Genomic DNA, 15031 nt, shown 5'->3' with positions numbered 1-15031 from the left:
CATATGCTAATACTTATTTCATCTACAGTACAAATAGTAATGACAGAAAGCGTAAACCACATTGCTCATTCAATTTTACTTCTCAGAAATTGAGCTGTTGCCAGTGGTGTGAGCCAAATAAAGGCCAATGCAAACCTCCATCTAATTGATTAATCTGTGGGGCATTATCCTCGGTCAAATTATGTCTCACACAGAAATACTTTCCTCGGTGTAACACACAGACACAGGCGCACACATGCACACACACACACACACACACGCACAACAAATAAGCTATAAAGTGCATCACATCAATTACATCCAAACTTCTGTGACAAAGGCACTGGTGTGGTTTAAAAAACTTTAGTGCTTCAAGCACACAGCCGCTTTACAGATTTCATTTCTCAGCAGCAACTTGCCAGGACTGGGCCTTGCAGGCTCACAGTCAATATAGTTTGTGTACATTGCTGACGGATGAGCAGATTTACAGAATCCAGCATCGAATAACAGTGCTCCACATCTTTTTTCAGTGTGTAATATGTATGTGAATTTCCAAATGGATCCTGCTACTTTACAAATGTTATATAGTTAATAAGCTTGTGTATATGATAAAACCTTAAAAGATTTATTATAGATTCAACCGACCCGTTGCTAAAACCGCGCTCAGACTACAGGACTTTTAAAATCCAAAACAGATTTAGAAACACGCACATAAGGACAATCTTCACGGATGTTCTTCTCTCTGATCTCAAACATGCATGCATTACAAGATTTGAAAATAATAAGATTATCGTGCCGGAGGGGGCAATGCACCAACTGTTGTGATCTCTCTCATGTGATCTGGTAGGGAAGCAGATGTAACCAAAATGGAGACTGACGTAGTGCGACAACTTGCTGTAGCGTTTATAATGCTTTGCAGTGACAAAAAAAAAAAAGCAAAACGAGTGTGCGTTAAAAAAAATGGTTGGAGAGACGCGCTCAACACAAGTTTAACTGATTCCGTCTCTTGTTATCCGTCAGCTGCTCTGGGACTCTCTCTCATTGACTTGTGAAAGTACTTACATAATCATATTCACAATAATCCAACTAATAAGCCAACATTTTAACTCCTAAATATCAAAGATGTTTGAAATTAGATGCCGCTGCGAACAGCTCAGGAAGTTTAGGATTTATATCTGTAAATCGCTCAGATTACCAGATAATCTTGGCCGTAATTTTGGTACCAACCCCTGGACCAGGACCAGTTCTCTTTCAAGGCATGCTAGGGCGGGTGTGCTCGTGCAGGAATAATATCTCCGTGAGGGATACTCACCCCTGTTGCAATGACTGTTTGGGGCTGAAACATGCCCAGGAAGCGCTGGACCCGACGAGCTCTTGTGCTCACTGCGCTCGACTGCTCATGAAAAGTCTCCATCGTCGGCTTGCTCGCCTTGCTAGTTTGACTGACACAGACCCCTTGCTGGCAGAGCTCACCACATCAGACGGTCAAACCCAAGAAGCCTCAGCTACTACAAGTGCAGACTGGGCTGAGCAGATGGACGAAGTAGCTCCGCTGCTTGAGTACAGCTGCATGCGCGTGGGTTGCGAGAACACTCTCGATGCCGAACTGGATTCTCTCGACGAGTCGGACAACATCCTCTCGTACGACGACGAGGATGATCCGTTCCTGCTGGCCTCAGGGGCAGCGATGCCCAAGACCCCACACGCCCTGAGCACAGAGGATGTGAGAGGCGTCGATGGTGGTTCCCCGGTTATCGGCACGAGCCTTCACGAAGTGTCCAAACGTGCTGCTGAAAAGCTGGGAATGCCATGGCCCAGCGCTCCACCTGAGAAGACCGGTTCCCGGTACGAAGGCAAGCGCCTGCCCAGGGTGAAGAGTGCAGAGAAGCAACTACTCCCCCTATTCCCTGAATGTCTGGAAGAAGCTACCCTCACCTGACCGAAGCCCTTTTTGTCAAAGTGCCCGGTTCAGGGGGGAGCTACGCTGGACTGAGTAGCCATGGATGAGAAGGGGCTATCCAAGCTGCCACCTGTGGAGCTGTTGGTTGCTCACCACCTTCACCCCAGCCAGAAGGCCCTCATGACTCCGTCTGCTCCTAGCTTCCCGTCGAAGACAGATGGGTTCCAGTCATCCATGACCGACAAGGCATACAAGTCTGTAGCCCTCGGAGTGCGGGCTCTTAACGCATCATCTATGCTGATGGCGTATCAGGCTGAGCTCCAGGATGAGATGGCTGGTACCATGGACCTCGTGCTGTGGGACGAGATGTGCGTTGTGACGGACCTATGCCTCCGTCTGCACCGCTGCACAGTGCAAGCCTCGGGAAGGGTGATGAGCACCATGGTGACGCAGGAGAGAGCGCGTTGGCTCAAATTATCCAGCCTCTCCCACCACGAAAAAGTCCAGCTCCTCCTTCAAAAAATTATGTGTTGCAAAACATGAAAAACATAAACAGCCTCATGAGCCCCTTAGCGGGGCAGCCTTTACACATACTCGCGACTGCCACGGCGCAGTAATGCTGCTCGCCACAAGAGGGCAGCAATGGGATTGGTTCACCAGCCTGGACCTAGCCAATGCATATTTTCATCTGCGGATTTACGCCCCTCACAGGAAATATCTCAGATTTGCCTACAGAGGGGTGGCATACGAGTACTTAGTCCTGCCCTTTGGCCTTTGGCCCCTGTGACCAGTGCTGATGCCATCAGACCCAGAAGTCTGTGGCAATCCCGTAATGTCACATATTTTCCCCTGCAAAACATAGCGAGACATGCGCGCATCGCCTCTGTCCTGTCTTGCGAAAAGCGAGCTCTCACTGTGAAGAGCCTATGGACAGCCCGATAAAATGAATTGATTGGGTAGGAGTCAGTACACTTTTCTTTAAGTTGAACTTGAAGCCCCCCTGTTTTCATCAAATGCACGGAAGCAGCGAGGGGACCGCTCAGGACGAATGGAATCCGTCTGGCAAAGTGCTTGGACGACTGCCTCCTGGCTGCGAGTTCGCAGCAGGAAGCAGCCACACATACCAAACACCTAAAAACACACCTGTAATTGCTGGGGTTCAAGTTCAATTCAGAATGTCTCGCTCTGTTTTGCAGGGGAAAATATGTGACATTACGGGATTGCCACAGACTTCTGGGTCTGATGGCATCAGCACTGGTTGCTCTTCCTCTAGGCAGGCTATATATAAGGGGATTTCAAAGCTGGGTAACGACACTCGGTTTAGATCCTCCAGTTCACTCACGCCGCCGTATCTTTATATCAGTGGACTGCGCGATGACACTGTGTCCATGGAAATGGCCACAATTCCTGATACAGGGAGTGCCACTGGGCACGATATGCGCCAGGAAGGTGATTACCAATGATGTGTCTCTGTGGGGATGGGGTGCCACCCACGAAGGGAGATCTGTGAATGGCCAATGGAATGCAAACCTACGCTCAGTTCATATCAATGTCCTCGAGCTCATGGCAGTTTTCCTAGCTCTGAGGCATTTTCTACCATATGTAGAAAATACTCATGTCCTGTTCAGAATGGACAACACAACTGTAGTGGCTTACATCAACAAGCAAGGAGGCTTACGCTCTCCACAACTATACAGGCAAGCACACAAACTGATAATTTGGAGCGATGCCAACCTTCTTTCCCTCAGGGCAACGCATGAAAAAAAGTTGTCTTAGTAATGGGTCCTTCTAATTTGTAGGCTGAATTGCTGGCAGATTCTATCAGATAAAAAAATGGTAAATTGTTAACTGGCATGGATGTTTGTGGAAGTGGACTGTATCAATCTGAGCAAAGGGGATATTCTTAGGAAGCAAGAAGCACAGTCCACAAAACATCACCTCTGAATGATGTTACTCAAAATCACAATAATCCAAGGCACTTCACTCAGTTACAATGATCTGTGTGACTGTTGCAGCATAGTGATCCTGTGTTACTGCTAGTGGAGGGTCTCTCGGAGAAAGGACAGGAGACAGAGTTTTGTCTCTCAGGACGTAATGGGTCAAGATTGACGGATTTTGCTACGTAATGTGCCAGGGCCAGTAAAAGTTTGCACTGCCCCTGGCACATTACATTTCTCAGCGGGCTGTCTGAGAATGGAAAATTATGTATTTAATACACCCGCAGCTGAAGTCTCACATAAAATTGTTTCCTTTTAAAGCAATGCAACATTTCCACCCTGTCCTACATTTTTGAATATGCATCTCTCTCCCTTGACCAGGTGTTTACTGCACTGCATAAATGTGAGTTTATGTCTAATTTGCTTCTTGACCGTGTTCCTGCCACAACATCTCTCTCTTCATGTCTCTGTCCTTAATGCTCTCCTGAAACGATCATATTTTTTTCTCTAAGTATGGTTTAAAATATCTCCTTGGCTGCAAGTCAAGACACACAGACACACACACACACACACACACACACACACACACACTGATAGTTCCCAATGCTATACCTGACTCTACATATAGTCACTGGCCGCCAACAGACTGGACAGCCTTTGATAAAACAAGGTTTTGGAACACACTGAGTCGCTCTGGACCATGTGTCACCACGCATGAGGCAGCCAACATCTTCCCCAATTGATTTCCAGCTGACAGTCAAGTGGCTCCCTGTGAAAGATGACCTGTCAGTGCATCTCAGGGGAGCAGATCTAGCGAGGAATCACGTAGGGACACTCATGCGTGAGATGGCAGGTAGTCAGGCACAGGAGACCCTGAGCCGGGCCTATTGGGGCGCCTATCTTATGAATTGCCCCAGGTCAATGAAAGCTGGCTAACAAGCCGAGCAGAAAAGTCTCGGTAGGTCCCTTTTTATTTTTAAGTGAGGACTGCAGGTTGTATGAGTAGAATGAGTGGTGAAGCTATAGAGCATGATTGATATATGTCATGTTTAAATAATGTGGGATTCCAAATGCCATGAAAATGATTAAAAATTGGTTTAGAGATATACTGTTTATAACTCTGTTAGCTGTTACCTTGAATTTGCTATTGCTAATCATTTGCATTCAAGGCTTTATAACCGGTTGTTTGTGAGGCTATATTAAGGGTGTTGTAACCGCAACAGTGTTCACACGCTCACAAATACGCATTATCAAGGTAGCAAGATATGAACTTCATGCAGTACTATACACTAGACTTTAGCGTCAACTGTCTCAGGAGTTCTAGTCCTCCTCTTCTCTCCCACAGATACGCTGCCTGCTCTCGCCCCGACTCTCCGCGGACCAGGAACTGTCACCGTGATCTTGGAAGCTGGAGCCACATGTCTGCTTGGCAGCACTAAAGTCAGCTTAACTTTTACTCACCACGGATGACTTGAACATTTCCTACTGGCTACTTGCCAGAGAGGTGTAAAGTTGCTGTCTTTATTCTGAAGTTGCTGAAGACTTACAATGGTATGTGGTAAGGCCAGGGAAAGAGCGAAGAAAGTTGTTGAAATAGTATTCAATATCATTAAGGTTACACTTGTTAGGGGCATAGCCTTTGTTATCATCAAAAGGGAAAATTCGATATTAGATCTTACGGTCACACACTCTGGCACAGTCAGCACAGTTGAGCTATGCAGCCCTTGGCAAAAAATGTATTTAGCTGGTGATTAAATGTCTTAACGGGACATCAACTTAAACATGTAGTATTATCATGGCACATTCTTTTAACTAAATGCTTTCTGCTTGGAAAGTGGTGCATGTATTTTTTCCCTCGTCTTATACAGTATGTCACACATGCATCTTGGGCAGATCCGATCGCTGTATGATATCGACACAGCCAATATGTTGGGCGCCCCGTGGTTTAGGGATTTAACGCTGACCATGAATTGCATCATCTCTGATTTGATTCCGATCGGAGACATTTGTTGCATGCAATTCTCTATATCTTCCCACATTTCCTGTCATTTCTCTATTGTCTAAAAAAAATCAGACAAATTATAATCCAGAGACAGATGTTGAAAAAGTGTAAATGCCTCATCTTTTCAAGATGATTACGTTATATTTATTCCTCCCAAGTGTAAATGCGTCAGAAAGCCATCTGTGGAGATAGCCTTTACAGGGTCTGTTCCCAATTAGTAATGTGGTATTTAAATGACCTGTGTGGATGAGAGGGCATTGTTCTGAATGGATAAGGGAGCAATGTGAGTGAGAGCCAGTGAAGGCAATACAACTTTTGACTCGTTCATAGTACATAAATACAATTCATCCAAGCTTGTGGATAGTTGTTAGCTAACAAGCTAAAGTGTTGTTGTAACTAAATTGCCTACACGCACTTCTTATGGTGTTTTTGGCAGTTGCCAAACAGCTCCAAGTGCATTATGCCATGCAATATGGGATGGATGGTAGAGATGGGAAAGATTCCAAAGTTAACAGCTTCATTGAACAGTTTTCGATGGTTGTAACATTACAGAGTTGGTCATGAGAGTTAAAAATACTGAGCATTAAAGCTTTAGTGCGTAACTTTTTGATATTAATGAACGTCCGTTACATTCAAGCCATTGCCAAATGAGTTGCTACAGAGCTAATTAAGAATCTCAGCTCCACACAACTCTCTCTGTATATATCAGTATGACTATGTTCAGAACATTGTGGCGTCCGGCGACTTTCCCGTGCAGAAACTCGAGTGAAGATAATGACCTCTTCTGAAGAGTCCATCGTTTTTTTAATCCTCCGTGTCCTCTTTGGCTACTAGCAACTGCGTGGACGAGGGGTGGGGGCGCGTATTGTATTATGTGGACGCGCCAACAGTTTTGGGGGCGACAGAAACTACACACTATAGCTTGAACAATATTACAGTATCCCAATAAAATACTTTCGTATTATTAAGTGCTAAGTTGAATCTATTAGAGTTTTCAGAAAAGTCAGAGTTTCCCAGTTGTAATTACAACTTGAATATTGATTGCTTCATTACCACCCTCTGGACTGGAGGAAGGTCAACCCTGATTGCAATCTGTTTTAGTTTTTCAAGGCGACATCAGGTTCAATCAGTTTTTTTATTTGGCTAAGTGTAAATTAATTTGTTTTATTTTGACCCAGTGATTATATAGCAGGCTAGTGAAGGGGTCAAAGTTGGCAGGGTCTGAACTATCTTAAGCCCCCCCCCCCCCTTTTTCTTTTGTTCACAAATACTTCTGTCACTTTGACAGAGTGTGTCAGGGGCGGCTGTGGCTCATGTGGTTGAGTGGTTGCCTACTAATTGGAAGGCCGGGGGTTTGTTCCCTGACCCTGCAATCCCATGTTGAAGTGTCCTTGGGCAAGACACAGAACCCAGAATCCCTGCGCCATCGGTGTGTGAATGTTTATCTGATGAGCAGGTGGCACCTTGTATGGAAGCCTCGGCAGCAGTGTATGAATGTGTGTGAATGGTGCCTGTAACATGTAAAAAGCGCTTTGAGTTGTCGTTAAGACTAGAATAGCGTTTTATAAATACAGTCCATTTGCTAACAGCACTTTCTAAATGTGTGCACCCTTGTCCTCATTTGAATGATTCAAAGCTTGAACCCTGCAAAAAGTCTCAGTTATTCATGCTGCTCTATATTATGTGAGGCAGAGTAGGACCCAGGGGTACTATTCTGTAATTTGTTTGTGGTATTATTCTTTGCGTGACGTAGACTTAACGAAGTGAAGTGACAAGGAATTTTCTGAATCATTGGCTCCATCAAAAAGAAGTTGACACCTCACGTTATTTGGTCACTCCCTGTCTCAGCTCACTACAGCAGCTGCCAACACCTTGAAAGCCAAGGTCGCCCTTTAATAAAAACATCATAAAAATCTGCCATTATCCGGTTAAATGGTGCAGAAGATTCGGCTTTAACGGGACTACTTCCCCTCCAAGTGCTGTTGAATTAATTACAGGCAAAGTAGGAGGCCCTCTTAAGCTAATCAGATGTTATCGTGTGTGTGTGTGTGTGTGTGTGTGTGTGTGTGTGTGTGTGTGTGTGTGTGTGTCTGATGAAGGTTACTAATTCCTGTGATCGATGGCTTAAGAGATAAGGCTTTGATTTGCATAATGTCAAAAGTCACCCTTCTATACTCTCATGTAAAGTATATACATACATATGTCTTCACGTATTTACCTGTGGTCATGGGGAAGTTAACATTTGTGAAGTGTGGATTTAATTTATCTTGTCCTATATTGACTTTGAGCCACCGTGCAGTAAGCTCCACAGTTGAGTAATAGTTAGGCAAGGTAGTGGGAAACCTCCCCATTGACCAATAGTAAGCCTTCTTGACAGTGCAGATCTTTAAAAGGGACTCAGAGCTGCAGAGTGTGAACCAGAGGGAGCTAGCATAGCTTATTAGCTGTGTTGCACGATTCACAGCAGTGGTGGAATGTAACTAAATACATTTACTCAAGCACAAGTACAAATTTGAGGTACTTGTACTTTACTTTTCTTTTCATGCCACTTTCTACTTCTACTCCGCTACATTTCAGAGAGAAATATTGTACTTTTTATTCCACTACATTAATCTGACAGCTTTAGCTACTAGTTACTTTACGGATTAAGATTTTTGCACACAAAACACAGGTAGTATAAAATACAATGTTTTTTATTATAAATAAAAATATATAGGCCTTCAAGTACAGCTAAAATGATTAAACACGTATTTAACTGACATAACTATTTGGATCGTTTACAGTTGCTAAAATGTGAGGATTTTTCTGCAGTGAGTACTTTTAATACATAAAGTACATTTTCCTGATGATACTTACATACTTTTACTAAAAGGTGCACTATGAGTTCCTGCATGACGTCACTTCTGTTGATGTTCCAAGTAAATTTCAAACAAAACAGAGCAAGCTCACCCCTCCCCCCATGTTTCCGTAACTTTCATGACTAACTGACTAATGGATTTTTTCCATTACATGGTACCTGCTCGACTCTACTCGGCTCGACCGCGGTGCCCCGTCCTCCTTTTTCCATTGCAGATTTAGTACCGCCTCATGCCTGAGGAGAGCGTGGCCACACACACAGAATGTCGAAGGTGTGTTGTTTTTGACTCTTGGCATGTGGTTGTTGCCACAGCCAGAAGACAAATTTTGTTTCAAAAGAAGCTGGAGGTAGCAAAAAAACACCGCTGGCTGAACTATTTCAAAATGGCGGTTTTGACGTCTGTCGCTAGCAATGATGACGCAGTGATTAGTGACGATTCTCTCTGACCAATCAGTAGTCTGCAGGTTTTCACGTCACCTTTTGGTATCGCCTCAGCTCGCTTGGAACCTCGATGGAGGTGGTACTAAAAAAAAAGTCGAGGCGAGTCGAGAAGGTACCATGTAATGGAAAAATGCCATAACTGTCATTAACGCCCACCCTCTCCCCCAACCATCTTGTCGGTGATTGGCTGGAACGTGGTGTTGTATTTCGGTACACAGCCTGTGCCCCTAGTGTTTGTTTGACGTTTACGACCCCTGTGTTGTCTCCCAAGACTGGGCTTTTTGACAGTGTATTCAGGGGGCAGGCAGCTAGCGGATCAAGGAGAGATGCCTATGATTTGAGACAAAAATGAAATTGCGCTGAAACCATGCAGGAACTCATAGTGACCTTTAAGTAACATTTTCAATGTAGGACCTTTACTTGTAACAGAGTATTTTTACAGTTTTGCACTGAATACTTCTTCCACCACTGATTCACAGTGTATATTTTGTGAAGTCTAAGTGAAAGATAGTGTGAGAGATACATAGACAGATTTAAGTTTGAATTACTGGTATGGACTGCAAAACACATTCATTCGTTAATCATGAAACAAAACATTTGTAAATTCTTATTTTTTTCATGACATTATTTGCATACATCATGTATTTATACAGCTACACGTTAGTAGACTACAGTGCATTTAAATGTGCCTCTGTCAACCGTTACATGATTATTAGTTAACAATTTAAATCTGCTAATAATAAAAATAAAGAAAAAAATATTTTAGGTTCTGCAACCCCATTTATTCTAGGCCATTGCCTTATTTTGTTGTCATGTTTCTTTCATGGGTTTAAGTCCTCTGGTACATAATTCATTCTTGCAGGGATATTTGTGATCAGGAGATAGATATGCTAAATCTGGATGAAAAATCAACCATGATGTAAGAGCAGTGTGTGGATTTTAATGTATTCACGGAGAGAAACTAACATGCTAATGTAGTCTAAATGAAAGTAGACAGGCAGTAAGAGTAGCCTATTGAGATCAAGAGACGTGACATGACTCATGATTTAGCCTAATCTCGGAGGTTGTGATCTTTTATTGCAATCTTGTTCATTGCTGGTCTCCGTAGATATCCTGCAAACACAAATTGGAATAGATTAAACACTAAGATTATTTACCATAAAGGGGGGCTCATCCCTGAGGACACACAGGTGAAAAAACACAGTCTAGAAATCATTGTCAATGTCTCCCTTCGCCTCCCCTTAAACTCGAAAATCAAGATTGATGATGTGGATGATGCCGGAGTACAATGGCACCCCATTCTGCACTCCCTCCTTGTCTAGGAGTTTTCTTCAAAGCAGATAGCACGCTGCGATATTCAAAGTGACACTTAATTAGCTCTGCACTGGCAGTGGGACACAGATTGATAGGATGGCTTTGTCCCTGAATGCAAAAAGAACCGATCCAGATATTAGCTTCGATGCTCACAAGCTAGACTCTCTCAAATTAAACATTCCCAGGTATGTGAAAGGTGATCTCTTTGATACATGCATCATAAAATAAATACATATTTGTTGTCAAAAAGAAAGGATATCTCTGTGTTTTGAATTTGTTTCTCACATTTTTTTTTCTTGTTTGTCAAAGACGTGGGAAGCATTTGCAGGAAGGAAAACAACTTGATACTGTTCTGCACCATGTGTATCCATAATTTCATTCTGGTCACGTGCGTCATGCTGTAGCTAAGACAGTGTAAAAATAATTATACTATCGCTAATGCTCCCTTAGTAGTAATCAGCCGTGTTTTAGTTAAAAGAGGTCTGGTACTGGAATAGCCCCAGACACTTCTGTTTGAACAACTAAAAAGGATCATCAATCAATCCAACAATTTGCCCTTCTACAACCTGTCTTAAGTCTACCTTAAGCTCAGTCACAGTGGAGTCTGCATGGAGTGCGGCTCAGGTGTGTAGAAAGTGTACCTCAGTTTGGGAATCTTACTAGTTGAAAAAGGTTGAAGTTAATCTGAGGCACTCGATAGGGTAATGTTCATATTCATGTGGTGCCCTGGTGGCTCACCTGGTTAATTGTGCGCCCCATGTGCTGGGGCTTGGTCATTGTCGCAGTGGCCCTGGTTTGAGTCCAACCTGTGGGCCTTTGCTGCATGTCATCCCCCTTCTCTCTACCCCCTTTCCTGTCTTTAGCTATCCTATGTAATAAAAGGCCTAAAATATTGACCATGTGATCACAGAGACCAAAGGCAACCATTTTGTACTTGCCCTGATGATGGCCTTAATGGCTAATACATGCGTAGGCATGTTTTCATGACTTATATTAAGATAGATAGATATTAAGGGTTTTTAAACATTAGCCTCAAGAGTGCCTCAGATTCCTTCTACCTTATGCTCATTTACAGCGCTCCTGAACAATGCTAATGCAGCAGCCCAAATAGACTCGTACCTGCCAACACCTGGCATTGCTGTACTGATTTAGGAGTCCATTTTTCAGCTGACTAGTAATGGTCAGTAACTGAGTGCATTCACTCAGCTTCTGGATTGGGTGGGTCCATCACCCAGTTTGTGTGTCAAGTCCTTCATAAGTTCTTAGTGACTACTACCTATTTTAGACTTGCTATTACCAAATCCGTTTTTTACCATTAAAACTAAAGGAATGTCCTAACTAGCAAAGACTTTAGCAATGTGTGAATCGATTGCTAGGAAACCAAGTGGCAACCTTTGGGTTGAGCCAATGTGGAAGTGCATGAAACAAAACAGTTTTACGGATTTCTCTGAGGTTGAAAACAAAGTGAGAAATCACTATGAAAAATGTATAAATAAATAGAGGCTATGAAGAGGCCACTTTGTATCATGCATTGAAAGTATTATAAACCAAGAGAAAAAAGAGTAATTGCTTCTACAATAAGTCTTAACGTATTTTATCAGACTGTGCTGAAAATGTAATCTGTTTTTATACAGTTTACCAACTTGTCCATATCCCTTCTTGTGAAAACGCTGCCCTTTTAAGCTTTGCATGAACTTCATTTAAGGTCTGCTGTGAATTCAAATCCACCTAGGTTTGTCTTCAGCCAGCATTTGAAGGATTACCTCATCCACTCCAAGAGACAGTAGCACTTGGCTGCCCAGGTCTCCAGAGTGAAACTACCAGAGTGGCCACTTGTGTATTTGCACCAATAACACACACACACACACACACACACACACACACACACACACACACACACACACACACACACACACACACACACACACACACACACACACACACACACACACACACACACACACACACACAAAAACTTTCCCACCCATGCTGAGGGCCACAAATTAAAATATACGTCTTGATTAATTGCCGTATCTGAGGTGGCATTTGTTACAGTAATTTGTGTGTGTGTGTGTGTGTGTGTGTGTGTGTGTGTAGCATGTCCTTTGTGAAGAAAACAGAACAAATGTTGAAATGGAGAATATATCACAAGGCTGAATTGAAAATACAAATATGGACTGTATGTGATCACCACAAAGACCCAGTAGTGCTTCCACTCCATTTTCTTCACAACTTCACAACTATTCCATTGCTCAATGAAGCTGGTCACGGAGCTTAATACTGAAACATTACAGTACTTTGTCAAATCGTAATACCTTTCTGGCCTAATGCATCCCATTACTTTTACTGATTTCTTTTCCCCGAAGTACCTGTATACATGTATAATAGATTTGATTAGCTTTATTTAGCACATGTTAAAAATATAACTGTGATACAATTAAGAGACATTAAATAAAAAAGGACAACCCTCAGGGGGGTATCATGTTGGGTTCCCTACAACTATTCAGCAATTCATAACATGAAGAGAAAAAAAAAGTGTATTAAAAAAATGGACAAAATTAAGGAACAATCGAATAAAGTGACAAGTGATAAGAAAGAAAGAAAATGATAAGTAATCATAACAAAAATAATAATCATGTTCGGCTGGTGATACAGTAAAATGTTTTTTTTTACAGATGTGCTGCATATGTTCATATTAGCACTACATATTTATATTAGTATGTATGCCTATAAGTGCATGTGGGGTTATCTAATACTTATGTAAAGTCATGCACAGGAAATTGTATCGATAGTTGTTGTAGGTGGGTTGATTTGATTGTTACCAGTGGACTGGGTACTAATTAACTATTGTACAAACAATGTGCAATTATCTGTGAATAGAAAGCATGGTGAGCTCCAACCATGTGTGCTTGTATTAATTAAAGTTAGGAAAAAAAGCCACAACAGGTACATGTGATTAGTAATTGCAGCATTAGCTAAACGGTTGTTAAATAATGCTACTCGGCAGTAACCAACAACACTGCTGCTAATAAAAATACAAAAAAAGGTGTGATGGCTGCACTGCACGAGGTACCATTTAAATGAGATGCACTTGATAATGCCAGTTTTTACTAAGAGAGTGACACCTTGAAAAGATGAAATGCAGCACCCTGAGGACACGTGAGACAATTAACTTGATTTTCAGTGCCATTCATTAATCGCTGACAGTTTGTCAACCTCATTATGTCAATTTGTGGTATGTTGGTGCAAACTGCATGCGGTGGAACGTCCAGGTGCCAAGCCGCTTCTGGTCACCTGTTCTAGCTTCGTTGTTGGCACTGTAATTAAGAAGCCCATTATTTCTGATTAGCACTCGTTTGCATAATTAATGAATAGGGAGCTATGTCCAGATGGCTATTTTATAAAAAAACATTGCTCATCTCGTTGAGCAGATCCTTCAAAAGTGAAACAATAAGTTGGACATATTTTTTGAGTATAAAAACACATGTACTTTGATGTTTAAAACCGTAAGTTACATTTTAAAATGTGTAGTTTACCAGCAAAACCACCAAACCTTATTTAAGTGGTAAGAAATACTCTTCTCCTGTGATTATGTTTGATTAATCTATTCTAATGAACCATTCGTACAAAAAGCTACGTCAAGTATTAGTGCGTTCCATTTACCTTGGAACTCGGAAGCCAAAGCTGGGAATGACGTCACACCTGAGTTGAAAGTGTAAAAACATGTCCACAGATAGACGTTGGACAGGACCGTGTTTCGAACTTTGACCCCGGAATCCGACTTCCGAGTTCAAATGTAACACACGATAAGGCACTGTAATTCATAAGCATTGCTGAAAGCACTACAGTGACTGCCGCTGCATAAAAACACCGTGGACCGCGTAGGGAGGAGGTCGGGGTGGATGGGTGGGTCATAAAACACAGCACTTTCAAGCCGCAGAGCGGAGTTAGCTTCCTGGGGGACACCAAAGACTACACCCAGGAAATGCGTGTTCAATGGGAGCGTTTTAATCCAAACCACAATCTTTTTCCTAAATGTAACTAGTCGTTTTGGTACCTAAATTGAACGGTCATCGCTGCATGACACCCACTTCTTGACTGGTATCTTGCAGTGCCTAGTACCCGGCTCAAAGTCACCTCCTATCTGGTAAACTCAACTAGCAACTGCCGCTGATCCGGCGACATCTCACGGAGCTCTGTAGCCGCCAACCAGTAACCTATTCTTGGGGAAACTCAACTCAACTACTAAGTGATGCTGATTCAGCGACATCTCACAGAGCTCTGTAGCCGGCGTCACATGACCAGCCAGTGCTTGCCTTATTTGGTAAGATATCATAATGTATTCCAGTGGTGGAAGAAGTATTCAGATCCTTTACTGAAGTAAAAGTACTAATACCACATTGTAAAAATACTCTGTAACAAGTAAAAGTCCTGCATTGAAAATGTTACTTAAGTAAAAGTATGCAAGTATATCAGGACAATGTACTTAGACAAAGTACTCATTGCAGAAAAATCCTCACATTTTAGAAACTGGAAATGATCCAAACAGTTCTGTCAATCAACTCTTTTTTTAATTTAATCGGCCAATCATTTCAGCAGGA

General features: G+C 42.5%; 1 long non-coding RNA gene across 1 annotated transcript in view; it reads right to left on the bottom strand.

The window, feature by feature from the left end:
* Positions 1-9546: 9546 nt before the first annotated feature.
* The window catches only part of LOC120569329, a 51793-nt gene continuing 46308 nt past the window's right edge, over positions 9547-15031 (bottom strand). Inside the window, exon 3 of the long non-coding RNA XR_005640864.1 lies at positions 9547-10229. This is a non-coding gene — a long non-coding RNA (uncharacterized LOC120569329). The remainder of the gene's footprint in view (positions 10230-15031) is intronic.

The sequence above is a fragment of the Perca fluviatilis genome, chromosome 12 (genome assembly GCF_010015445.1).
Source record: "Perca fluviatilis chromosome 12, GENO_Pfluv_1.0, whole genome shotgun sequence".
Classification (NCBI taxonomy): domain Eukaryota; kingdom Metazoa; phylum Chordata; class Actinopteri; order Perciformes; family Percidae; genus Perca; species Perca fluviatilis.
The sequence above is the reverse complement of the archived record's forward strand: the minus strand, read 5'-3'. Positions and strand labels throughout refer to the sequence as shown.